Source organism: Lonchura striata, chromosome 2, assembly GCF_050655825.1.
Source record: "Lonchura striata isolate lonStrDom1 chromosome 2, ASM5065582v1, whole genome shotgun sequence".
Taxonomy (NCBI): Eukaryota; Metazoa; Chordata; class Aves; order Passeriformes; family Estrildidae; genus Lonchura; species Lonchura striata.
Window position 1 is genome coordinate 151,260,964 of NC_140704.1, and position 27,112 is coordinate 151,288,075.

The 27,112-nt window shown below is 39.1% G+C and overlaps 1 protein-coding gene and 1 long non-coding RNA gene across 5 annotated transcripts in view; both read right to left on the bottom strand.

The window, feature by feature from the left end:
- FAM135B (family with sequence similarity 135 member B) overlaps positions 1-27,112 on the bottom strand; it is a 259,504-nt gene that overhangs the window by 83,833 nt on the left and 148,559 nt on the right. The gene's annotated exons all lie outside the window — the stretch shown is intronic.
- On the bottom strand, positions 8,221-9,401 carry LOC146768484 (uncharacterized). Its single transcript, XR_014953125.1, has 2 exons — positions 9,281-9,401; positions 8,221-9,178 (listed from the first exon to the last, which is right to left on the bottom strand). It is a non-coding gene; the product is annotated as an uncharacterized LOC146768484 (long non-coding RNA).

Here is a 27,112-nt window from a genome sequence, read left to right on the forward strand (position 1 = left end):
AATTAGCTCTCTGCAGTTTCATGGGTACTGTGTCACAGGTCTAAAATAAATAAGGAATGCTTAAACAGTCAGGAAAAATCCATATGGAAAACAGATCTAACTTTAGGTCTAGCCTCTTTTAATGTCTCTATGTCTATAGCACTTGAAATTAGATAATTACTCAAATGCTGGCAACTTCTTGAATCTCTCTTGCTATCTGGGAAAAGCAGTATTATTATGCTGCTATTCAGATAAATGGAAAAGCAGGATTCTGCCAAGCTTTGTTTTAATGAAAGAGATGCTCTCCAGTAATGTAGGACAATCAAGATACTGCAGCTGTAAAAAGAGCTTTACTGTAAATATTTCTTTATAAATACCAGTGCACACTTAAACCTTTGTATTTCAGCCTAATTCATGGCCATGAGAAGCATGTCATATTGTGTTTCCACACAAGAAATTTTAAAGGCAGATGGTTCATTCTCCCAGGTCACTGGTGCACAGACAGAGGGAGGGCACTGCAAGGCACTCACTTGAGAATGAGCTGTGAACGTTTTGAAACTTTCCTACCCACAAACCTTATGCTGCTGCCCACGCAGCCATGTGGTGTCAGCAGTTCATGTGATCTGCCTCTGTGGAAAGCTGGCTGTGGGTAAATCCCAGCAGAAGGCATTTGAACCCAGCCACACGACCTCACCCTGGAGCCACTTGGAAGCAATTGCAGAGTCAGTTCAACAGGGGTGAACAGGGAGGGTGGCAATGAACAGGTGGAGAGAGTACCATAAAATGTGGGAACTCTGGCTGATGAGAATTTCAGACTTTCTGTCCTGTCAGGCACTGACACCCAAGAGAACACTTCATTTGACCTGAGGCCAGGGAGAAGCTTCCAAAACTGAGTGAGAACTGGGTGTGTAGTTTGAATAGAAGTGTAATATCACATGGTGGAAAGGTTTTAGAAATAGTCATATATAGAGAGCTAAGATGGAGGTTTTAGGGCTGTGGCTGGTCCTTCTTCTTCACTTTCTTCTTCATGAGTTTGGTAGTATTTTGTATTTGGTGGTATTTTGTAATCGGACAGTCTGCATTTGGACAGACGGGTGATTAGTTATTGGGTTAAAAGTAAAAGATAATTAGGTGTCATTTCTTAATTGGATAGTTTATCCTTAAAAGACATTGTAGCGAGAGATACATGGCCATTTTGTATCTAGTTAGAGCAAAGTATGTAGAACTCACAGCTCGTGAGACTGCAACATAGATAAGAACTAATAAACATCTGAGTCTGAACAAGAAATACCATCTAGCAATTTAATCCTGACCTTGGCAGGAAAGAATCAAAAAACCCATTATTTAAATAATCACAGAATCACACAATGGTTTGGGTTAGAAGAGATTTTAAAGATCCTCTAGCTCCAATCCCCTGCTATGGGAAGGAGCAGCTTTCACTAGACCAGGCTGCTCCAAGCCCCATCCACCTTGGACTTGAACATCTCCAGGGATGGGACATCCCCAGCTTCTCTGTGCAGCCTGTGCCAGGGCCTCACCACCCTCACAGGAAAGAAATTTTTCTTCCTAACATCTAATCTAAATCTATCCTCTTTTAGATTAAAACTGTTGTTCTTATCCTATTCTTATTTGTGTAAAAAGTCTCTCTTTTTTTAAGTGCTGGAAGGCTGCAATGAGGCCTCCCCAAAGCATTTAAAATCTCAGTCTGGACTAGCTGAAATCCACCTGTAATCTGAGTGATCTCTGCAACTCACAGCATCCTGGTTGGTACTGCCATAAACACAACCCAAACCTCTCTCTTGGATGAGTATCTCCCTCACCCATCCATACATTTGCTGTCCTGTTCCTTGGCCTTTACCATCTGAAATTCCCACTAACCTCACAAGTAGAGCTGGTTCTTGCTCAGAACCCGTACCAAAAAAAAAAAAACAGTTCCTAAGTTTCCTTGACAGCTCAAATCTTCTATTATTGTCAGACTTCTTAAATACTTGCAGGCCACTCTATTTTGGTATCTTTAGAGAAAATTAAGACATGTAAGTATTCCTCACATGAAGAACAGGCCATTTTTCCAGAACCGAAGCAAGCACTGTGCTGAAAAATGTAAGCAAAGGAGATCAGAAAACCTTTTGCAAATATCCCTGTTTATCTAACTTTCTTTTTTTCCTTTACCATCTGTTGGAGCCATATGCCTTCTTAAATAAGAGCTATTTATAGGTCTTCACCAATACTAATTAAATAGTGGTAACTCTTGCAAATTTCAACTTGAATTTTAATTTCTCCTTGATAAAAAAAAAATTCCAAACCAGTTCTGAAAGGGTTTCTCTGGTTTTCTGGACTTAGGTGCACAGCAGTTAGACATGTCACACTCATGTCCATGTTAACACATGAGAGAAATTAATAAAAAGCTGTGGAAGTAGTAAGAGCTAAAGTACAGCTCCTACCAAGCACATTAGGTGGGGTGACTTTGGGACAGAAAATGTCTGTGTCTGATAAATATCCACTGACACATTCTGGAGCAGAGCTCTTGGTGATTTGAGTTTTCCTTCACCACCCCTGTGCTGCTGTAGTGAGTGAAAGAGAGGAAAGAAACAACTTTGTCGCAAAATCAGTGCTTTTAGCATTGAAGAACTGGAGCAAAGATAGATCCAATACTAAAATTAAATTCTGGAAGAGGGATTCCAGCCTATTTAGAGAACAATATATCGCCTAATGAGCTCAAAAAAGACAAGACTTCACTTTCATGTCCAATGAGCATTTGTATAAATGTCCATTTGAATAAATGTCAATTTGTACCATTCAGGCAAATGTTTTATAACAGTCTCTAGTATCAACATTATTCTGCTTTGCTGTGTAATGTGAAAAGACAAAAAAAAAAAGACTGAAGGATAAAAAGTAATCCAGTCCTAAATATGGCAAATGAACAGTTGAAGTGCCTTTTGAAAACCCCAAATACTAAATAGCTCTTTCAGCATCACAAGACTCTGGCAATTTCACAGTGTTGTACTGACCTTTGAGGAAGTTTAGAACTATTCTAGCAGAATTAAGTCTAATAAAAGCAAAGAAAATAAAGGAGAAATTAAAATAATATGGTTTAAATTTATGCTACCCATGAGGTAGAGAATTATTTCCCATTATAACCACCAAAACCTCCCCATATCAATGAGGGATGCACAAAGAAGAAAGAAATAACTTCCAGAATTTCATTTCAACTAGTCTTTTCCTCTGGTTACCAATGGGAAGATTCTCTTCCACTTTTCTCATCACTGTTCACATAATGCTTTGGCAGCTGGGAAACCCCAAATGTTTAGAGGTCCACAAATGTAAGAGTTGCAGTACATATATAAAAGTGTGACTACCTCTATTTTACAGACAAGCATAGATATTGCATTAATCCATTGGTTATTCCCTTAGAGTGTTACAGCATATCTGGCACTAGATATGCTCGTCAACACAACAGCTATAGATTCAAAAAGAAAGGTCCTGAGTTAAAATCCCAGACCTTAAGTCAAACTGGAAAATAAAAACTTCACTGATGTATCTGTAACACTTTGAAGTCCTCCATCAATGGTATAGATTGGGAACTAAATGCTTCCTAATGTACTATTTTAATGTCTCCTGTGTTCAAGAAGGTGATGGATGGAAATTGTACATTTACCAGACTTTTACCTTGAGCACTTTGGCCAGTTGCACTTTACCCAGAGGGTAAATTACTTTGAATTCAATATGTAAAACATTTTGTGACAGTCTAATAAAAAATATGAGAAGAAATATAATTTTTCAGATGTAGGATGTAGTTCCTAATATTCTACTCTAAAATAAAAATCCTGAGGATTCAGAAGGATTTCAGACTTACACTGGAAGAAACCACCAACTCTGGATCACAAAAGTAAATATAAAAAAAAGGCTTCAAGGTAGGTCCTACAGATTTTTATCTCTGTGTACAATACCAGCAATCAGGTATTTCACATCTTTCTATGATTAATCTTGAGAGGAATTAGAGATAAGAAGAAACTTGATACAAGACAGAGATACAAGAAACCTGATATCTCAGCTGTAGCTGCTGCTGCTGCGGCAGCTGAGGGTCTTTCATTCTCCAGCCTGCGAGTTCAATGTACAATGTGATGTCCAGGGTGGGTTTCTCACACCCACATCTGCAAAGGGATGCCTCTACATTAAATTTTTCATCCACATTCCACTGGACCTGTACAGATCCCTTGCTCTGACTGATCCTACTGCTCAGATGGTCTCTGATATTTATATATAATAGGAGAAAAAGTAGAAATGCATCTAGTCCTTACTTGTCCATAAAAAGGTGGAAGAACTCTACAAGACCCCAGGTCAAGACAATGTGCTTTAAATGAGATGTTCCTCTCCTGACCCAAGTTCTTTCCATAAATTACAATAACATACTTGCTCTGGAGACATTTCACATGTACAGTGCTTGTTTCTCAAGGCAAAGAAATTACAAAACAGCCTCCAGAAAGGAAGTGAACAGGATGGCAGAGTCAGACCACAGGTGAGTTGTGTCAAGGCCTCATGTTTTCAACATAAGTGTCATCAAAACCCTTGAAGCAGACAGGTGTCACTTAGATAGTCAAGCAGAACTCTACAGTTTTATCTGCTTTCTAAAGAGGCTAAAGGAATAAAAAATTCTTCTAAATATCAACCCACATGGAGACAAAAATAAATTTTGTTTCATTTTGGTGGGAAACAATTTCTGTTAAAAATAAAGCCAATATCATTATGAAGTAGATTCTAAGTAAAGTATATTGCTAATTTGCCACGGGAACTGTTTCCATAAGCCATAAACTTAATTGAAACCCAAAATGTTCTTATGTTTGTTTTGTACCCTTTAAATACGGCTTTGAGCAGATATTTTTAAACTTTCCATCCAGCTGAGACATGAGATTGCTCCTTTCCTAGGTCAGCCAACTCTTGCCTGATTAGTGATTTAATTGCTGTCTACACAGCTCAGCACAAAAATACAATAGATTTTTTTTTTCCCTATTTATTTGCTTCCCCAATTAAACTCCATCAAGATCTGCTACTGCAGCTTTTTTTGTTGTTGTTTTTGGGGGTTTTTGGTTGTGGTTTTTTGGGTTTGGTTTTTTTGGGGGTTTTTTTTGGTCGGGTTTTGGTGGGGTTTCTTTGTTTTGTTTTTTGTTTTTGTATTTGTTTTTGTTTTTACTTTTTTTATGCACCTCATCTCAATTGAAATCGTCAAGCTTCATCTGTATCACACAGATATAAATCAGCGAGACCAATCCTTCTTTGTCAAGGCATGTCAGGCAGGAGCCATTTGGATTTCTCTCAGGGTTCACTAAAGTGAACTTTTCTCCCTTCCCATGATGTGCCAAAGGTATCATTAGCTGTTCTCTTTCCTTGGATTGTTTCCTTGTAAGACCATTCATTGTCTTCAGTCTGAGTTAAGGGTTACTCAAGAAAAGGATCAGTTATTTCTTTCTGAGCAATCTGGGGTTTATTTGGCATAAACTTTGCACACATATCACAGTTCTGCATCTGCTGTTAAATGGAGTAATCACCATAAGATAAAGTGCCTTGCATCTAACCCCACCCGCTTTTCACAACAAAACCCATCTAAGACTTTGAAATTGAAATGGGCCAAATCCTCTTGATCCAGAAAACCTCATATAACCTCGCCTGCACTCAAAAATGTAAATACCTTTACCTCCCTGCCAAAAAAGTTCTTACAGCCACTATAGGCAGTAATCTTGCACAAAATTATGGTCAACTGCTCAAGGTAATCCTGAAAATCAACAGCAAAGCTGGCAAGGAACTCATAGAATGGTTTGGGTTGGAAGGAATCTCAAAGCACTGAGATCTCCAGAGAGATCTGGATCCCTGTGGTGTCTTGAGAGACATGAGGCAAATCATGAGGCAACACTGTGCCTCAGTTTCCCACCAAGTTTGCTTTGTCTTTCATATAACCAATTTGCACTTGGAGAGTTGAATTTTTCTTCAATATTTACCACACTGCTTTCAGCTTCTGTATCTACCTTGACTGAGAAATACTGCTGAGCCTGGGATCTAAGTCCTTTATGGCTCCCACACGGGATAAATTGTGCCAATATTTCCTTAGATATTATTGCCTAGTGACAATCATACTTTTCTTTGTCTAAATTTATCCATCAACATTCCCAATAATTTTGAAACTAATGACTCCAAGCGCAGTCCATGGAGACAAGTTTAAGCTGACAATATTCAGGATGTGATTTGCAAGGTTTGAATTGAAGTCCATTTCCTGGAGGCATTACAACTTCTTACAAAGTTCACAGAAGACAATAGGAGAGACTGTGTTGCAGCTGCTTACAGCTCCCTGCCTAACTTTTAAACTCTTTCCCAAAGAATTATATTATGAATATTATATATTCAAGTGACTTAACTTTGGAAAAAAGTATAATCACTGCTGTTATAGCTAAATTAAGAGAATTGTATGATAGGAAAGTCTGAGAGAAATACTGGAGATTCCAACTAGAAAATATCCACAGAATCCCAGGATCACAGAATTGTTGAGGTTAGAAGGGACCTCTGGAGATGATCTAGTCCACTCCCCTGCCAAGGCAGGTTGCACAGGAACTCATCCAAGTGGGTTTTACACATCTCCAGAGAGACTCCATGACCTCTCTGGGCAGACTGTTCCAGTGCTCTGCCACCTTCCATGTAAAGAAGTTCTTCTTCAGGGTGAAATGGAACTTCCTGTGCTTTAGTTTATGGCCTTTGCTCCTCATCCTGTCACTGGGCATCACACAAGAGTCCAGAACCACCCTTGTGGCACCCACCTTGGAGATATTTGTTTGTATTGAGTCTTCTCCACACTAAACAGCCCCAGCTCCTGCAGGAGAGATGCTCCAGACCCCTCACCATCTATGTGGCCTCTGCTGGACCCTCTCCAGCAGCCCTTCGTCTTTCTAGAACTGAGGAGACCAGAAATGGGCAAAATACTCCAGATGTGGCCTCACCAGGGCTGAGTAGAGGGGCAGGATCACCTCCCTTGACCTGCTGGCCACACTTCTCCTGATGCACCCCAGGATGCCTTTGGCACCCCTGGCTGCAAGGACACACTGCCATTATTGCAATAATTAGGAAATTACCTCTATAAAGTAGGGTAAGAAGACTCAAAGCCAGCAAAAACAATGTCTCTTCTGCTTTCAATACTTCTACAAATGCCTAGAGCCAAGATGTTGTTTTCCATTACCCAGGGAATAGTGATTTAGGTTACGCTTGTTCTACAGATATTAAGATGCTGAAAAGAATTACAGTGCCTTTTGAATGAAGCACTTTTCTACATGCCAGTGTCCATGCAAGGTCAGCTGTCCTTGAAAATGAGAGTTATGGGAAATCATGTAAGAGTCCATGGATATGAATCACTGGGAAAAGACTAAGAGTTAGCTTGTACGTATTCAAAATTAATAAAGGAAATTAAAAGGCCTGAGGAGAAAATTTCATTCAGAAAAAAAAAAAAAAAAAAAAAAAAAAAAAAAAAAAAGGACAAACTTTATGCAGACAGATTTAGATTTTCCATCCCATTGACTCTTGACTCTACCTATTTATGAGCCAGCCCTGTAGCAAAAATCAGAGCTGGAAGGTGATAGTGGGAGCTATTGTGAAACCCTTAACAAAATAAACTTCAAATATGAGACATGCAGACAAGATGATTACAGCAATGTTTTGAGAGGATTTTGTGCCTCTCCTTAATTTATTTTTAAAAAAATACAGGGTTGAGGACAACATAAAGCCATGGGCCAAATTCTAACCCTGTTCTAGTGACCTCAGCACTGAACTTGACAGTAGACACTCCTGTTCCAGCTTGGCCAGATCCTTGGTCTGGGGTTCTGAGTAAATTGCAAGTGACTGGATTAAAATCCTGGCTCCATGTTCCTAAAGCTGGATCATTAACATACACAGAATCACCCCATACTGTTCTATACCTAAACCTGGGCATAGTATCCCAGTTCTCTGAAGCCTTATCCAGCCAGCAGACCTTCCTGAAGGAAGAGATGCATTTCAGAAACTCAGGAGTTTTGGAAAAATCACCAGTTAAGTAAATTTAAAAAAAAAAAAAAGACTAAATTTTTTTCTTTGAAAACCATCATTTCTCTGGTTTTTCTTAGTGTTATGGTTTGACACTGGCACAAGGCCAGTGCCCCCATGAAAATGTGATCCCTACCTGGAATGCTGTGAAGTGGAATCTAGAATAGAGCAAAGCAGGCCCAAGCTTGATAACAGGAAAAAAAACTTTATTAAACTACCACTACAAAAGAAAAGAGAAAATTAAAGAAGGGAAAAGAAAACACACAAAGATCCAAATGAAAACCTTGCAAAACATTCCTTCCCCCCCACCACCCAACTCTAACAAACTACAGTGAGACACAATCTGGACTCCAATCAGGTTTCCACCCTCCAAGCAATCGATACTCAGTCCATCGAGGGAACAGAGTCTCTCCTGTGCCACAGACCCCTCGAGAAACACAGCTCCACATCCTGTGTTTCCATGTCACACATGGCACCGCCCGGAGAAAAAAGTTTGCCATGGTGACCCTTCTCCTTTCCATGCACAGTGCTCTCACCACTAATGCATGGATGGTCACTGCCTTTAGGATTTTTCCTTTCAAGGATGCCCTGGCAAGAGGGGAGAAAACAACAGTTCAGTTTTTCATTGTTTGGGACCACAGTCCCCCCCCATTTTCCCCTGGGGCCGAGGGCTCAAGAACAGAGATCTTCTTCTCTTCTCTTTTCCTTTCCAGGGCAAGGGGGCGCCACCACAAACCCCCTAACCTTTTCTCTGTTCACTCCACTTTTGTCTTTTTCTCAGCTGAAGCAGGTCTCTTGACTCACTGGCATCCTCCCAAAACACAGTCCCTCTTGACGGAGAAGATTTGGTTCAGGTTGTGGCTAACATGGAAAAGTTCAGCCAAAAGCCACTCTTTGTCCCCCTCCCATCCAGAATTCCTCCTTCCAACATCCCAGGGTCTAAGGTGTCCCTCTTCCTCTCTTTCAAACTGAGGAGGGGAAAGGAAAATTCACAAAGCTTTCATTTCTCAAGGAAGGGTTAAAAGTCCGAACTCCCAGGATGGCTCGATGCCCGGACATCCAGCAACTCCCACACAACTGGGCACCTTGCAGCTCCCCCCGCTCCTCCTTCCTTGCGGCTTTCTCTCTCCCTCTCGGGAGAGGAACTCTGGGGGGGAAAATGGAGACATCCCAGATTTCTTCCACCCTTCTATCTGCAGGGGCCAGCCCGGTTCCAGTCCTTTCACCACCCTTGGGGCTTTTGGCCTACCTTTCTCAGGCCATGGGCTTCCCCTCCCCCACCCAGCTGGTTGCTGGGCGGGGGAAGGTCTGCACTGCACGCTGACCGGAACCAAAGAGAGCGAGTTCCCCTGGGAATTCTGCTTTCAACCTCTCTGTGTTCTCAGAGGCGTGTCTACTTTCAATTGGTCAATATCTAAATTGACCTCTTTCTTCCGGAAAAAATTATCTTTCCGTGTCAAACCACGACACTTAGTTGCAGCTGAAGTTCTGCATAGGATAAAGGCAAGAAGGTTCTTTCCAAAATTGAATCCTACAGATGCTGTGTCTAAAACAGCCAGAATTACAGCTGAACAGCTGAGTGAATCTTAATTTCTACAACTAGATGAATAATTTAAAGCACACTAACATCAACACCTGGTAAATGTTTCTTTAATCTTGTTGCAGTTTTCTTAATTTCTACATTTCTCTGGCTGAAATTACTCAAATTCAACTGCTTTTCTTTCACACTTTTAATATGGACTTTGATATCTTTTTGAGAAAATACTCTTGTCAGGCAAGAACTGCAAGTGCACCAGTTTCAAGAAGATTTATGTATTAATGTAAAGCTGGGTCAGCACCTCTGAAGAGAACTCTTGCTGGAATGGCAACTCTTTCTTCATTGCAGCTGTGCCTTTCCTGTTTGAGAACACTCTTGAGTCATTTGCCATTGGGACACTTCTGGGAACTCTCTCAAAATACACCAAAAAGGGATGGTTTCCCACTCAAGCCTGCAGAGCTGAAAAAACAAGAACTGCCTACAAGAATAGCTGTGTTTCTTTCCTGCTATATTTTCTAAGACTTTTGTAAGGCTGAATGCTTTCTAACTGAGAATGGCTTTTCCCTTCATGCTGTTCCCTTTCAGCAGCAGTGGCTGGTGAAGCAAGGGCAGCAAGGGCTACCTTGCACTCAGATTGTTTCAAAGCTTGCAACAAGGATCTGATGGAAAAGAGGAGACATTTTGATCAACCCATTCAGCCACAGCTGTTACTTATCCTTAATCTTTTCACTTAACTCCAGTTAATGAACCTTTAAATCAAGAATGCTTCTCAAGTCCCTTTGGCCTCTGCTGAATTACACTGGCAAGGATGGGGGTGATCTCAAAATCAGTGCCTTAAATGTGAGGTTTGGGTCAGTGGAGAATAAAGTATGCTATGACTAATCCCCATAGAGGCACTGCTTTTTCCGGAACTTTTTTGGCAAAACCAGATTTGAGAACTTCTCATTTGTACAAAATCACTACCAACACACTATTTTCCCCTGTCTCTCGTGTTGGAGGAGCCATTTGAATCAAGAAGTGTAAGTGAATGCAATCAAACTTCTGTGAAGGAATGGGCTGGCTTCCTCATGGGTCTACACTCCCCCTTTTCCCCAGGCTGCTAATGGACCTAAAACCTTGAAGAACAAGGAAAGGGCTTTATCCTTTTTACCAATGAGTAAATCCTACATCACAACTCAGACTGCAAAGCATTTATTTAATCTATGGTTATCACCCTATAAGAAAACAAAGTACCTCTTCCCACACTTCCCCAAACGTGTATTCAGCATCTTCTTTTGCTGTGTAAGTCATCAAGATTTTGTTTGCAGTCACCAGGCAAGTGACCTCACAGAAACAGGCAAACACTCAATTCCATTCAATTCACTGGAGTTTTCATTAACTGGCTGGCTAACAGGGATGTATCTCCTCAGACACCCCCACAACCTTCAACTAAACACTAACGCAGGGAGCCCTCCCTCTCCTAAAGATGCTTGTGACTAATGAGTCTCAGATTCCTTGCATAAGCCAATTTCCCATTCCACATAGCAATTATGTAAATGAAGGTGAAGTTCCTGATAACTTCCATTGGTTCCACTTGGCTCACAATTAAAAAGAAAAACATTGAAAACCTTTTGCTTCATTCTGGGAAAAGAACTGCTTACCCAGACAAAGAAAAAAATTAAAAAGAAAAATTTTAAATGGGCTTTCCTCTTTATTCGAAAAGGACAGCAATAAGTGGATGAAACACCATTTCTAGATGATATTCAAAGAGTTTCCTTCATTGTGTGCAGTCATTCACTCTCCTGTTGCAGCTAACAGCTGCCAAAACCATGCACTGTCAATGTAAACAGTGATCAACATTCTACGTTAAATCTCTTTGACATAGCATGAAAGCCTCCAATTTTTTGCATGGCTTAGAGGCAATCCATCACGTGAACATTTTTATGGCCTTTGCCACATCCTTACAGTGTAGATTTTCTACCTTTATCCCTCACAATGCTAATTGTAGTTACTCTTCATGTCTCTTTTCCAGGTGGGAAACTGAGGCAGGGCTTGACTGGTACCTGTTTCCTCAGGAGTATTCAATTAAAGTCAATGTAAATTAGGCCTTTGGGGGATATGGAAGACCTGCAGCTAAGTGCCTAACATTGGAGAGGAAGCCTGTTGGACGGTAGGAAATAGAAATCACATTTCATAGTTCAGCAACAGTATGAACTCCTTTTTTCTCCTCTTCCCTTCCTAGTATTGTAGAAACTCCTATCACTAGAAATCAAAATAAAAAAAATTCTGAAGTTTACTTAAGTCTCATTAAAACCTAAAACTCAATTCTATAACAAAAAAAAAAAAATTTAAAACCCCCTAGCCTTCCGATTGTAACGCACAAAAGAGAAATTTATTATAGAAGTCTAAACCTCATTGTTTGCTTCCTGTGTGTAACACTGGTAGAGGGCCACACAGCCTTTCCTTGGATCCTCTCAGAGATGCTTTGTAGTGTCTTCCAGCCTAAGCCTTGAGCCTTTGAACTCTGGTGAGTGCAATTTCAATAAAATCTCATTATGTCTAGTAACACAGAAATCCTTACTGTACGACAGATTTTTCATCTCCCGCAAATATAATAGTACTTTATTAGTGTCTGAGTGGAGTTATTACACTACTTTCCACTGCCTAAGACAGAGGGAATTAACCCTTGATATTTTTTGGAAGGTCACATGGGGAAAACTCAAATCCTGACTTCCACATACTTCTTAGAGACTATTGATGATGCTCCCCAGATCCACCTCATATCAGCACAGCCCTTTGGTTGCACCCACTAGCCTTGATCAAAATTTTTAGGATGGGATCTTTCTCATTTTAGTCACAGGAAGGGTAAGCAACAATTTTTTTTGTCAGATTTTTTGTTTTGTTTGTGTGTTTGTGTTTGGTTTTGTTTTGGCTTTTTGTTTTATTTGGGTTTTTGTTTGTTTTTTTTTTTTTTTTTTGTTGGTTTTGTTTTGTTTTTGGACTTTTGTAATATCAGTGGCAAGAAATAGCAGCAATCTCTGTAACCTAAAATTCATCCTTCAGACCTGTGGAATGAAGTCCTTCCAGGGTTACTTAGGAGGGAAACTTGCACACAACCTTAGGCTACTCAATCTGACTCCAAGACTACCCAAGTCTGTAATTATTGCTAAGATCATGTGAGAAACTCCCATTCCTCCTCCTAAGATTGGGAATTCCATACCAAGACCAACAGACAAAGAAATTATTCAAATGTATCAGGAGCATGGTAGAAAATGTGCCTACATATGCAAAATTCAAACCTAAAGACAAGTGATTTTCACCTTCATAAATGACTTCCAGGTGAGGTGTGAGATGACAGATAACAGATGGGCTGATATAAATAGACAAAACCAGGAAATTACTGGATGATGTTAGTCTCCATGACTGGAAGTACTCTCAGCACAACTTGGCTGAACTTGCTGAGACCTTCACCAAAGCCCCATTACTGCTGGAAAATCTTACACCACTCAGGGGAAGAGAGGAGGCCCAGGGAGACCTCACTAGTAGTTTCCATCATTTTCCTGGATAAAACTTGACCTCTGGTTATACAATTTTCCATCTCCTGAGAAGGCTTGCAGAGAAAACCTCATTATTGGTGGCCAACACCTGTTCTGGGCTTTGTGTGGGTTTTTCTGGAGTGAAAATTATGGGAAATAAACTTGGCATGATACCAATAATTACACAAGTCTGAATAGTGCCAGTCCTCCTAAGATAACAGCCTGCAAACTTCTCTTAGAGCAAATTACAGGATGCAATGTGCTGACAAAGAAACATTTAGCACAAGTGCAGGCTCTCAGGAAGTAAGTTAGCTCAGGAAAGGTGTTTATTAGGTCACTTTAATATTATTTATTAGAATAAATCAGGATAGAGCTAAGCTAAAGATTTTCAATATATTTTTTTTTGTGCTTGGCAGTACAGACAAATGCTCCTGTTTACCTCACAAGAACTTGTCCTCAAAGTCGAGTTAACTCACAGTAACAAGAGATGCTGAGATGTGCAGGTGGAAAGTGTTAGACAGAAGTGGCAAGACCTCATAACTGTTAATGAAAAAATACTAAATATCATAAATCAATGTATCTGAGCTGTTTAAAATTAAATAGATTTTCCTCCCACATTTTAATTGGTTTGCCTTGTTGCTTCTGAAGACATAAATATGCATCATCCTTTATACAGGGTAGGCGATAAGGTTAAATTTCCCAGCAAACTGAAGAGCATTGCCCAGTAAACACAAAGTTGTCATCTGACAGCAGTCCAAAGGTGGAAAATGTATTAAAGAGGAAAATTTCCACTAAAGTAGTATCTGGCTGCACATGTTGTGCTGCTCAGGTACCATGCAGAAGGGCTGCAACTAAGCTGGTGGGAAAAGGGATTTTTGCTGTTTGAGTTTTAAAACTCCTTTCTTCTCAGCAGCCCTTGACTGCACACTCATCTCTGTTTCATGTTCACAAGTTGTGCAACCAAACTTTGGTGGTCTTGGAGCAAGTGAGACGGTGCAGCCTCCTCCCAGGGTGTGTCAGGCTGAGCTCCAAGGGAGCTCTGCATTCATCTGTGCTCAGCATGGGACTCATCTCCTGTACCTGCCCCCAGAGGTGCCACCACTCACCAGACTCTCAGAGGAGTCTCCCACGTTGCAGTGCAGGAGAATGGCAATACTTTTAGTGGACAGGTAAAAGAAGTAGTTTTATATTTTGAAAAAATCCTAGGCTCCTCCCTTCCCTCCCTCACTGTGTCACCCACACTGGAGGGCTGAGGGCCAACACCTTCCACCACACAGTCCCTTACATCTTGCCAGGAAGGACTGCAGTCCTGGTGAAACTCCAGAGCCTCTGGCTGTATTCAGACTGTCAAAAGCAGAAGTTTGTTCACTGCTGAAGGTCTTCCAAATACATGGTAATAAATTCTGACGCTAACGTCTACCAGTGCAGGGAAAAATATGTTCACAAGCAGAATTATTCTCCTCATTTCAGATGTGCTATGATGAAGTTGCAGCATACTTCCATTTAGGACATCAGCCACATTTAAAAACCTCCCACCTAGAAGAAAGTCAGTGGTTTTAATTACATTAGCAGACTCTCAGATTACTGTTATCACTGAGACTCATTACACAGTGTGTAGTAGAAATAGTAGGTCAAACATTTCCCTCTTTAGATCTGCTGTTTTATTTCCTAAAATGTAAACTAACCATTAAAAGTTTCAAAACCATGAATAATTTTCTACTCTCCTGCACTGTCATATATCCCAAAAAATAAAAGCTCTTTACATTAAGTAATTAAGATTCACAATACCCTTATGATAATTAACCCCATTACACATATGGGGAAACTAAAACAGAGAGAAGCTGATTGCTCAGAATCAGAGCAGAAGAAAAGAGCTCAGCAATCATAGGAATTAAAGACTAGTAAATCCTCCTGTGTCCTCAACTCCTCCAGCTATCACATTCCATACAGACACACAGCTTGGTGCTAGATAGACTCAGGGATTTTATTTCTCTTAAATTCTTTCCTGGGTTTCTACTTCTGGTATTTGCTGGCTTGAGTGATGGCATTGGATGTGGGATGCTGGGCATATACACTGGGTACTACCCACAGTCTCCCTTTTTTTTGTGTGTTCTTTAGCCAAATGAAGTGCCTGTAATGCAGAGATCTTCTCTACACTATGCTTTCAATTGAGTTTCTTTTGTAACAGCAAGAAATGCTGAAATAATTTTCGGGGACCTAAATATGAGTAATAATTTCATGACTGTTTCTTCTAACACTATGAGAAAGACTTATGCCTGTTCTTAAGGGATAATGTATTTATTTCCTGATGATTTTTTCTAATTAACTTTGTTTGCTTGATTTTTGTTTGAATATTAGCCTTTGACATTAACAGCTGATACCTTTTAGGTAATGTGCAATATTATTCCTTTAAGCTGAAAAATCAGAAGATAGAGTACCATGCTTCAGTTACACATTTTTCTTGTCATGCTATACTTTCTAAATTATCCACAGCATTATAAAACACTCTTGTAAAATAGATCTCTCAAAGTTATAGCCTGCAATACTAGACTAAAAAAAAAATATAGCTCAGAGTTTGCTGGAGACTGATTTTATCACTTTCTACTCTGACACAGAGAGCTGGAGTGATTCGACTACTCCACTGATCTCCCCACTTTACGTGCAGCCCCTGGAGGAACACTTAAATGGACACTGTGTAATTTCAGGGAGTTTTATGATCTTACCAGCGGAGAGGGTTGTGGTAGCAAATTTTATTATTCATTATGACTTTCCACACAGATATGGAAGGGGAAGAATAAGTTTCACATCATCTGCAGTAGACCCTGCACTTTTACCACCTGTCTGTAAAGGCCAAGTATGTAATTCTGAACTTCCTTAGTTCCTGTTTCCTAGTGCATCATTTTATGCTACCAGCTACACAATTTAAAATCAAGGTGAGACCATGGGTTTTCCTAAAATTCTTTCCCAATCTATCAAACAGGATAAGCTATTTAAGCAACAGCTTATCTAATAAATAAGCAGGACCTACTTAAGCCAACAGGATTCTTTGTAAGATTTAAGTTATAAATCTTCATTTTACTACACATGACTTTACATCAGTAACTGGGGAAAGTACCTGCTTCTGACAGTTTAGGTCATATTCAAAAATATTAGGTAACTTATAGGGTGGAGAAAGTTGTTTTCTCGTGGCATAAGAAAGCAGACCCAAATTTACATTATCATAGATATAGAAAGGAAGAAATCAAAAAAATAAATGTGGTTTGGTCCCCTAAAACCTTGCCCCTCTTTGAGCCATTTGGCTTGTCATTGTGCTTCAAGTGTATCCCAAAATTTCTGCAAGTGCACTGACAATGGAAATTGTAAATCGTTCTATTCCTCAGGATGTTGCACAAATCTGATGTCTTCCTCAAATGAGCCCTCTAACTTCTTGCCCAGTTTGTTGTAGTCCCACTGTCTTCCCAAAGGTTCCCTCAATCTTTGTGTTAGTGAGAGAGCAAGATCAGGTCTTGAGGCAGCAAGAGGCTCAAGGCTCTCATTCCAACCAGATTTGCTCTCTGTGAAAATGGATCCCAGGCAATGAAGTCTAAAGCAAAACCAGGGTTTTGCCCTTGGGACAAATGGTCCTATGCCAGGGCTGACCAGTGCATCTAAGCACAGTTTTATACCATCACACACACCCCATCAATTCAATTTAAACATCACATTTAAATGTAAGCACTTGAAAGGCAATCTCAATCCAGCAAAAGTGCTTATGCCTAAATGGACCAATTTGTTTACACACTTCTACACATACTTAATGGGTATATAAGGCAGTTGTAAACAGAAAATTGAAATTGCTGCATTCAAATCCATATTTTTTGTTCAGTCTGATCAGGGCAATTCATATGTAAAATCATAGACTCAGGATGGTTTGAGTATCTTCAAAGATACCTTTGAAGTTTACCTAATTCCAACCTCACTGCTGGGAGCAAGGACATCTTTCACTAAAAGCCCTCTCTAGCTAATAGTTTCTGAATTTTTTAGCAATGAGAAAAAGGAAAAATAGATGAATACAAATGAAAACTTCATGAGTGGACATAATATGTCTCTGATTACAGCTGCTAGAATGGCAGAGAGTGTTACAGTTGTTTTCACTATAAAGATATTCACAGAGAGCAGGACAATACTTTCTCTGAAGTGGAAATGGGAAAGAAAAACTGAAACAATGAGAAACCTAACCCAAAACCAATAACCCCAAATCACCTGCTTCTTTTAAAAATTAATATTGAATATACTTCTACAAAAATATGTCACAATTCACATACTGGAGCTGTGCTCTGCACACAGAGCTCTGGATAAAGTTCTATGGCTTAAGTTTAGAGCATTTCAGACTAGCTATAAAAATGTCCCTTTCTGGAGACAACAGAATTCCTGTATAAAGCATCTATAACACTTCTCTCTTGTTGTGACATCATTGCCTTGCCTGGGACATAGCTTTTCTTCAGATGGAATATTTTGAGGCAGCTTCTAGAGAGTGTATGTCTCTAGCTATTTGGATTCCTTTTGCTTATCTTACATGTTTGGGAGGTTATTAAATTATATAAATATTTGCATCTCTGAAGCAGTGCCATCATTTTACAGATAAGACACAGTTTTTCCTGCTGTGAATGCTCCCTGGTTTAACATCTAGACTGCAGGAATTTTCCAGAGCTCTCCCTGACAGTGATGTCAATGGGAAATTAAACCAAGTAGCATTCCTTGGCTACAATAGTAAATTAAGCAAATCTTTCTAACAGGTCCACATATACATTGAAAGCCACAGAAAATTCTGTAAGTTTTCACATTTATGGTCACATGGTGTTGAGCTTCAGAGGTACTGACCACAAAGTAATATCCTAGAGTTCTGTTAATAGCACAGAATGCTTTGCTGTATCTCAAATTAAATTCCTGGTTTGTCCAAATTCAAACTCAGGATATTTGTTTTGTTCATTTATGAAGTTTATGGTGAAAATATAGTCATAGTTGTAGTCTTACAAAATATAAATAAGCAAACTACTACACCACTTCCACAACTTCATTTTCAATTAATAAATTACAGTGCTACAATGGACAAAAAACATTAATACATTTTTTCCATATTACAATTGACTTTTTTAATATTCTTGCCAGAAACAATTTCTAAGAAACGTATATGACAATTGTTCTCACTTTGGAGTCTTCTCCTTGCTCTTGGTTTCACCCTGAAAAAATCTTCAAGAACGTTATTTAAGATCCTGAATCAAGGTGCCATCTTTGATTATTTGCTGAGAAAGACAAGAGCACCATCTTCTTTCTATGTTGAATATGTCACTTTTCCTACCTTTTATTATTGCCTAATTTGCATAGATACATGAAGGCACAAACTGCAATCACAGCCTTTTTGTGACAAGTCTTTTACAAGCACAATGAAAATGTCTCTCTCTGCAAAAGTTCCTGCAACTCCTTTTATAGTAAACGGGCAGAAATAGGTGTGATTCAACTCATCTTAAAATAGGTATGTTAAATTACTCCCTCAAATTACCTGTTTCTCTTCTCTGGCTAAAAAGGGAGACTGGTTGATTAGCTGAGGTAGAGACACCCACAGCACAGATTTCAGCACTTAGATAAGATTATTTTTACCTTTAGCCACAGATTTCCAAGGCTTCTTCCATCTCGCAGCCATAGCTCAGGTTACAGATTATTTATTGCCTGCCCTTCGAATACAGCCTAACATGCCATTACAGGACAACTGTTCTCTGCTGGTATAGAAAGCTTGGTGAAGTAAGATTTGCTAGAAAGTTAATTTATAAATCATGCAAGACACCCTCCCCAGGGAAGAACCATTATTACCTCTAGCTGGTAAGAGTATATATAGATATGTCATAATGAATGAATATTGACTTCTTACTTAACAATTGTTATTTAAACTGACATCCAGCTGTCATCTATAGATCTCAGGATACTTAAAAACTAATTTTTAAGATGTTCTGCATCCCATAGCCACTAGGCAATCCTGACCACCTGTATTCTTAAGGAACCATCACTCCCTGCAATGTCTGTAATCTGTGATGTTTTCCCAAGCAGAACACTGGGACATAATTCACCATCCATATGGGTTTTTTGTTTAATAAAGTCTTAAAAATACTTGTAGTCCTCATACAAAAATACAGTTGCTCCTTCCTGAAAGAGTAACAATTTAATTGCTACTAGACTACAAAGTCTTTCATTTCAGATGATGCTGGCACTTTATATTTACCACCTTGGTTATGTAGCAGATTCTTTACTGCAGAATTACCTGCTAAATATGAAAGTAAGACATGAAGAGGAGTTGATAAATGAGAATGTAATCATGCTTAATTCTTTTGTTGCTGGAGAACCCCTCTAACAACTGGCTCCAGACACGCTGCATGCTCCTTCATATAATCCTTCACTCTCCTCTGTATTTTGATCCATAAAAGGTCATCCCTTAATTGGTGATTCACAGCCTTCAACAAAGATGCCTGTCCCTTTCTTGTAGGAGTTTAAAATATGTAAAAAGCAGCTTTTAGAAAAACAGAAAGATGACAGCAGAAAAGAGCTTATGACACCAAGCTGAACAGGAATGTTGGTCTGATGGAGGGTAGGAAGGCTCCACACAGGGAACTGTTCAGGCTGGATCCATCAATTGTGTGAAGTAGTGAGGTGGGAGTTCCTCTTTTCTCCCAGGTAACAGATGATAGCACAAAAGGAATGGCTTCCAGTTGAGTCAGGGGATGTTCAGATTGGATATTAGAAGAAATTTATTCACAAAAAGGGTTGTCAAGCACTGGAGGAGGCTGCCCAGGGAAGTGGTTGAGCCATCATCCCTGGAGGTATTTAAAGGATGTCTGGATGTAGCTCTGGGGGACATGATTTAGTGGTGGACTTGGGTCATCTCGGGGGTCTTCTCCAAACTAAATTGTTCTGTGAAAACACTCAGTTGTGCTGTTTACCTATTTATTATCTAACATTAATCCAGCACAGGACCATCTTCTGCAGAATTTTCTAGTGTTTTCTAGACCTCTGTTCAGTGTGTCATAGTCCCTCTGATATTTCCTTCCTCATGGAATTCTAAGCTTATTAGAGCTGCCAGTTACACATGATTCTGCTCTGAATTCACACTGATTTCAAGTGATGCAGGACGAACTTTCAGTTTTAGCTGTCCTATGTCTAGAAAGACAATATACCTGCTCTTCAATCTAAGCACTAAATCTGCTGCACCAACATTCCAGGCACTTGAAGCTCAAAGGAATTTACAGCTCCATGAACCGCGACGACAAACCCTGGTTTTGGCTCTGATGACAGACTTCAAGGAGCTTTGTTAATAAAACAGAGTTGTCTCCTGCATAGAATTCTGGGTACATTTTGTGGGGTTTTCTCCTCCTGTGACATAGATACAAATTGTATATGTTGGTTTGTAACAGTTGATTGTCAAGATTTTCATAAGTTGTTGCAAGTTGTCAATTTTTGTCACCTTTTTGGCACTCAGTGAACAGGAAATATCAGACCTTATTGCAGACTTTAAGCTGTGATTTGTTATTTAGTTTGTCATTTTGACATCCCCGTTTCAAGTACCTTTCTATTGAAACTTTAGTATTCCAGACTGAACAAAAAATAAATAAAAAACAAACTGATACTGACAAGTAATAACTTCTGAAAATTTAAGCTCTGAAATCAAAAAAACAGGGTTGAAAATGCTACATTTGTCCTCATTTACTGAGTTGCAAATATAGTTTTAAGGAAGTTTGAAAACTCAATTGCTGAATGTTGAAAATACACATTCTTTGGCAGAGGAACACTGATGCAGACCCTCCAGGGCTAAAATAAGCCTTCTTGTAAAGTGCAAAGACAACATTTTTCAGGCATGAACTCATTCAATGTATAATCATTTTCATATTTAAATGTTCGAAGATACTAGTTTTAATTTTGAAATATTATGTTTAGCATATTTATATTTAGAATAAATGGATTTGTTATATTTTTAATGGAGACACCATAATTTTAAAATTGCTTAATCAAAAAGTTCAGGATGTTTTCTCCCTCAGTGTGACTTTTCATTATAGCTGCACATTTCTGAGAGGAATCCTTTATCTTAACCTTGCCTTTTGATATTTTGAATTAGCTTCATGGAAAGAATTATATAAAGCTACCTCTCTACCCATGCATAGATTCAGTGATGATAAAAAGCAAAATGTCCTATTAATTTCCTTGTATGAAGGATCCTAACATAAATACAGTCTCTTATCACTGATTTGTTCTATAAACCAAGGTTCATTTCTCAGACATGCTGAAATTTGAGATGGTGGAATAACTGACCTGCTTAGGATCAGCAGAAAATTTTCTTTCTTAAATTCTTAATGCTTTTTTAAAAACAAACATAATCTATTTTTTGTAGTAGTGTTTATTTTTGTTTCTAAACTCATTGCTAGTTCCTTAAGAGCCTTGTTTAGTGAGAGAATTTATATCTGAAAAGAATTCTGTTCTTCAGAAACTTGTGTGAGTAAATACTAATTCCCTGTGTTTATATACCTATATAGCAGCCACTCCATATATTTATTCCAAATATTAATTCAGGTGGCAAAAATCTCTGAGTAAAGTATGGGACATTACAATAGCACATAATTTTTCATCAATGCAGAGAAGAAGATAACTGTTGTCTGGGTGCAATTTGCTCACTGAACTGGTGTGACTTGCCAATGTTTAGAGCAGTGCTGGATTTTAGAGGAACCTCAGGACTCATATTTACATAATAGTAAAGGTAGGAAGAATCACTGTGTGGGGAAATTAAAGGCATGTAAATCAACCTGGAAGAGAAGAGAGTTCCTGAAGGCCAGCTTGCACTGGAGTGGTAGGTCTGAAAGAGCTGCATGGCCAGTTTAGGTGAAGTTCACTCTTGGCCCCAAGCACCAGAAATATTGTGTTGGCTCTCCACATATGAACAGCTGGATTCTGTCCCAGCCATGCCTTCCCTGATGTTGAAGTTTTGTGTTTCAGACTCACTGTCCAGGGAAAGAGACTTGTGGCTGTGCTGGTGCTTGCAGACCTTTCCTGGTTTGGTTTCTCCACTGACCAGGTCTCAGTTTTGGGTTGGGAATCAGTTTGGCATCTCCAGCACTGTGGGACCTACTCCATTTCCATCTGAGTGATCTGACCCAGCTTCTAGAAGGGGGAATTGATGGTTTCCAGCTTATCTGAAGGTCTGGAATGGAAATTCTTGTAGCCACAAATACTTTTCAGCTTATATTCTTTGAAGCATTTATGAAAGGCCTTGACTGGAAGATGACTGAGACAAGCACACAGAAATATCATGTCAGTCAGAAAGATCTTCTGCTTGCTCCTTTTAATTATTTTTTCTCTGTTTCTTTCTCCTTTTCTCTTGAAATATCATGCAATTACTTCTCTTTAGATTGTGAATTAACAAGTCTTAAAATGTCTGATCATAGAATCATAGAATAATTTGGGTTGGAAGGAGCCTTAAAGATCATCTCAATCCAGCTCCCCTGCCATGGTCAAGGACAGCTTCCATTAGATCACGGGCCCCCCATCCAATCTGCTCTTGAATGCTTCCAGGGACGGGCTCATCTCTTATGGCCTCACAGCTGAAGACAACTCATCCCCAAAACACCTTCTTTCATAGTGAAGTGCCCTCTGGATATACCTTGTATTTATCAAGTATGCTTTATTTTATATAGAAAATCCCTATTTATTTTCAGATTGCTTTCAATAAGCTTTGAAAATAAACCCATTTGTTTGCTAAAGCATAATTTTCTACCCCTTTTCTTCATACTTCATAAAGAGTAACCTTATCTTCACTTAATGGAGGAAGAAATTACCTTTCAAAAAGTTATTGAAACTAATGACTGCAATTTCATACTGCTCCACAAGTCATGGTGCTGTTTCTCCTTGCTCTAATGAGCAACTAACTGCAACTGTTTGTTTTGACTGCATTAAGAAGCCATTTACAAGAAAAGGTTCCTCTTTAATAATCAAAGCAGAATTCCTTCACTGGGAATTGCTCTGAGATAGTCAAACATTAATGAAGAGATTAAGATCACTGCTTGTTTATTAAAAACAGGCACAAACAGTTAATTATGGAGCATATCAGAAATGCAAATAACCCTTCAAATGATGTCTTAGGTGAAAGGTAGCCACAGACATAATTTAATTAAATAATTTAATTTATAGGGAAAGGAATTCAGTGTGGATTATAATGAACTTGTATAGCTCAGACAGAGGTTACAGAAATGTTCTTTGTTTTAGGGGACATGGGTTAGTGGTGGAGTTTAATGTGTTGGGGTAATGGTGGGACACAAGAGATCTTTTCTAACCTGAATGATTCTATGATTCCACTATTTTCTGATGCTCCTGCATTTTTTTTTTCTTTGCATACCACAGTTGAAATTATGATTCTTCTTGTCACCTAAAGTCAGGCATTCCATTTTATGAAAAAGCATAAAATTGTGGGTACACAATTTTACATCACCAATAAAAAGAGTCAATGTGTAATGGCAGTCACAGCTGCTTTTTCTTGAATTGTCTGGAAGAAATATTGTATCTTATCTCCACGCCTTTTATGAGAAAAAATGAAGAAAGAACCTCATTCCTTGGCTGTCCTTGGCTTTCTGCACTTTCAAACAATAACCCAATTTAACTGACTAAAAATTAGATGGAAGACTTCTACAGTCTAATAAAGATTGGCATAGCCAGTGACAATTTTTCTTAAATACTTTGTATTACTTGTAATTACATTTTCAGGTCAAGTTTTCAAAAATATTTGGAGCACTGAGAATTGGTAATGTGGTATTTCTGGGTAGAAAAAAAAGGAGATCAGGACACAAATCAATGTTCTCAGCAATTTCTTTAGTTATATGCCATGTAAAATAAATTTTTTTCTTAATGTTCACCCAGGAAAACAATTTTCCTGGCCTGTAAGTTAAACAAGTAGGCAAGCTGGTAGCAAATGACTATTGTTGGTTGCAGTACATGGGAGTGAGGCATAGTGGGTTGAAAAACTTACAAAAAAAGCCAATTGCAGCTTTCACTATTAAAGGATAATTCTGTTTCAAAATGGTAATGCATTCAAGTGGTGTGTAGACTACTGCAAAACACTGCAGAAGAGATGGAAATTTATATTCTTTCTGAGATTGGGTTTATCAGGCAAGTTCAATGTTGTAATTCACCCTCCAAATCTCTGTTGGCAATAATGCTGCCAAGATTTATCCCACGCATACCATGTTCTTTAACTTGCCTGCTTCTGCACTGCTCTGGTCTCCATTTCCCCCTCTTTCATACAGTGCAGAACACCATGATAAAACAGCTAACACTAACTGTTTCTGAGAATTGCTCTTTCTCCCAGTGTTTGGAGGAATTAACTAAAAAAGATGGTTTAAATACATGCTTTTAAGATAAGATCCTGCAGTTTTTCAGCTTGTGCCTGTAGCCTGGAAATCCATGAGACTGTATGTTCACTACTTCGATGAATCCTTGCCCCAAAATTTACACAGTAGCTGAAAATCTTACGGTAGACACTTAGTGGGTCATAAGACAACTTAGCCAAGGAGCTAATTATACAAATTATAACTGTGAGATGGCATCTTCACCTTCCCTGCTCCTCTAGCTGCTCGTGCTTGGGTCCCACAGGCTCAGCCCACTGTCAGCTGCAGGCAGACACCATCACCAATCCACTCAGAAAGGCATTTCCAGAGTTTAAATTCAGGCTATGTCTGCATTAACTCAGCCCTGTAGGAGGAGTGCTGAGGGCAATGGAGTTTGTGCTGTTATGAGCTGTACATGAATGAGCAAAGCATAATTTCCTCACAAGCCCAAAGCAGTCTTCAGTCATGGTATCTATTAAAAGACAGGAAGCTGAATTTTGTGGAGGTATAAAATATGTATGACAGCAGCTTGTGCACAACAAGCCTTGTTCCCTCTCTCCTTTTCATTGCTCAAAAATGAGAAGCACAATCTGGAACATAAGTCCTGTGAGGAGCAGATGAGGGGGCTGGAGTGGTTTGGTCTGGAGAAGACTCAGGGGAGACCTTATTGTTCTCTACAACAACCTGAAAGGAAGTGGGGGTCAGTCTCTTCTGCCAGACAACTTGTGATAAGACAGAGGGAAATTACCTCAAGCTGAGTCAGGGAAGTTTCAGGTTGAATATAAGGAAAAAATTCTTCCCTGAAAGAGTGGGTAAACATTGGAACAAGCTCCCTGGGGAAGTGGTGGAGTCACCATCACTGGAAGAGCTCAGAAAACAAGCAGAAGTGTCACTCCACTGTCTGGCTTAGTGGGAAAGGCGGTATTCGGCCCAAAGGTTGGACTTGATCTTGGAGGTAATTTCCAGATTTTATGATTACATGATTCTGTGAAAAGTCCCCAGCCACCAGTCTTGTCTTTAGGGGAACACACCTTGCTAAAAACGCTTGGGAGTTTGAATGCAATGTGTTTGTTTTTGTGACTATATTTATGTTCACAGCATATTCCTGTTCATGCACCCTGACTCAATAGAAGCTGTACTGAGGACGTGAGTGACCACACCCCAGGGGCTCCTGGGCTGCAGCACAGCTCTCCTGTGATTTGACTGACCAAACTCACAGCTCACTCTCTTCCTAAATTTTACACAGGATATGGATAAACTGTGGATCATGTGGTAGGTCACCAAGGCTTCCTGCACAACCTGTCAGTCCTGTGCCATGGAATTTTTTCTGCTCACATTTGGTTGGTCACTACCAAGGGACTGCCTAGCACAGACTTCAGCTTTCCCTCTGCTGAATTATTGCAAACTACAGGAGTTTTTGCCTCTGTTGCTGAAGACATCTAGTGGGAAGCAAACATTGCTAATGCTGTCAGTTCCCAAGGTTTTATTGTAAATCCTGTACATTTAATAAAAATAAAAAGCCGTGTGCATCAGAAGATAAATACTGCCTCCTATTTATTTTGTATACTTACATATTTTATATATTTTATTACTGCATAAATTCACAGATTTTACTTTATGAATTTGCATAATCATTTCCAAAATATATTCTCAGTTTTCACAAATCCTACAAACCCGATAAGGGAAAGATTAAAAATACTTCCTTTAAACTGAACTCATGAATTCCACTTATTTTATAGTCATTCTCGCCAGTGAGGTAGGAGTTTATTCACTATTTTATATCACCCTTATTTTGTTGTAATGCTATCTTAATAGGAATGTCTTCTTGAAACATGCACAGTGATTTAATTAGCCCTATCCCAGCTAGGCACATACTGAGAGAGATCAATAGCATGAAAAAAACCCACATTATGGCCTGTGTACCTTTAAGTTCAGTCCCATTAAATAATGCTTTCTTGTAGATCTATGAAATCAATTAGGAAGCATTTGCAAAGATAGCCAAGGAGAAACTGTTTAAAGTCTTAGTGGCTTAAATATCCCTTGTCTTGATGTTAGCCCTATAAAGCTATTAGAGCCCAGTCTGGATTGCATTAGCACCATGAAAGTCAACTGCTAATCCTGTAACTGCAATGCCAGCCTTGCCTCTCCCCTGCCCGTGCGTGTATGTGAATTGTTTCTAGAAGTGGTGAAAAAATCTTCAATATTTTCTTGATGGTGAAGATGTATCAGGGAGAAGAAAATACTACTTTGTAAAAAAAAATAAATATAAAACATAGTTTATTCTGAACAGGAGTAGTTTGGATTTTTTGTTGTTTGTTATTGAGTGGTTTTTTGCCCCAAGAAAGTAAAATTCTAGCTGTCTTCACAGGAGGTTATTTCATTAGTATAAGACGACTCATGCCAGAAACTGCTGTAATTTGAGGACATTTCTAGAAATAGAAGGAAGTACAGGGGATTCTGGATATGCCAAGGGAAAATTAGAGTGGAATATGTTGTAAAATAATACTGTTTCTTCCTTGAGGATTTTTCACAGCAAAAGGTTTTTCCAAACCTAGACTAAATTATTTATATATTCATTGACTTTCTTTATTTCTTTATTCAGCTTTTGAGTTTGAGAGGGGTTTTTTTATGATTGTCTC